Source organism: Stigmatopora argus, chromosome 15, assembly GCF_051989625.1.
Source record: "Stigmatopora argus isolate UIUO_Sarg chromosome 15, RoL_Sarg_1.0, whole genome shotgun sequence".
In the NCBI taxonomy this organism is placed as follows: Eukaryota; Metazoa; Chordata; class Actinopteri; order Syngnathiformes; family Syngnathidae; genus Stigmatopora; species Stigmatopora argus.
In genome coordinates, this window is record NC_135401.1 from 15,784,076 (window position 1) to 15,785,037 (window position 962).

The window sequence follows — 962 nt, forward strand, 5'->3', positions numbered from 1 at the left end:
GGGTTAGTATATGGCTAACGGTTCTTTGTAGCTGCTGCCAAACCTTTATCATGGCGAAACAACCAGGCTGGTGCAGAGCCACTCAACAAGATAGAGTAAAAAAGAAATGCGTTTCTTTTAAGATGGAATGGCTGTCAGAGTATGTGCACATAGAAGAACAAGTGGTGAAATTGGGTGAGAAAGGTCTCTGCAAAACATGCAGCGAAACTAAAGTTCTAAGCGAGTTTTCCGGTGGAAAAATATTGCATATGAATGGAAGCTTGAGTATCTCAAAGAACACCTTCAGCAGAAAAGTCATTTTAATGAGAATGGGAAGTGAGAAGGACAGACGTTAAAAATAAGTTAAAATTTAAGTCAGATTTGTGCATATTCTAGTGCAGAGGTTGGCAAACAGGTCCTCGAGGGCCACTGTGGGTGCAGGTTTTTGTTCCGAAAGATCCAGCTCAGACAGTTTAACCAATGAGATTTCTGCAGAAAACAAGTAGCAATTGACGGCAATCCACTGATTCCACTTGTAGGACACCAGATTGGTGAAAAGGTGCCCTCTCTAAGGGTTGGAATGAAAACTCGCACCCACTGCGGCCCTTTGTGGAATAATTTGCCCACCCCTGTTCTAGTGACATTTATAAAGATGTTTTATTCAAAGATATTAATCACAAAATTTTATTAAGACTTGATCATTTCTGGGTAGTAGACATGCACCTGCTTATGGCAGGTGTGATACTGGTGTGTGCCTATAGCGAGCAATTATGATGTTGCTCACACTGGTCCTCAGTGTGCTCCGGGAGGTTGTCTGTATGCCCAGACGTATGAAAAATTAGAGGGAACATTGCTCCTATCCCATCTGCTTTCCATGTCTCCCTTCACCAACACATCTGAATCAAATAATCGGGATCATTATCAAGCTTCTGGAAAGCTTGCTGATGTGTTGATGACTGGATAGGGGCCCTCGAGGACTGGAG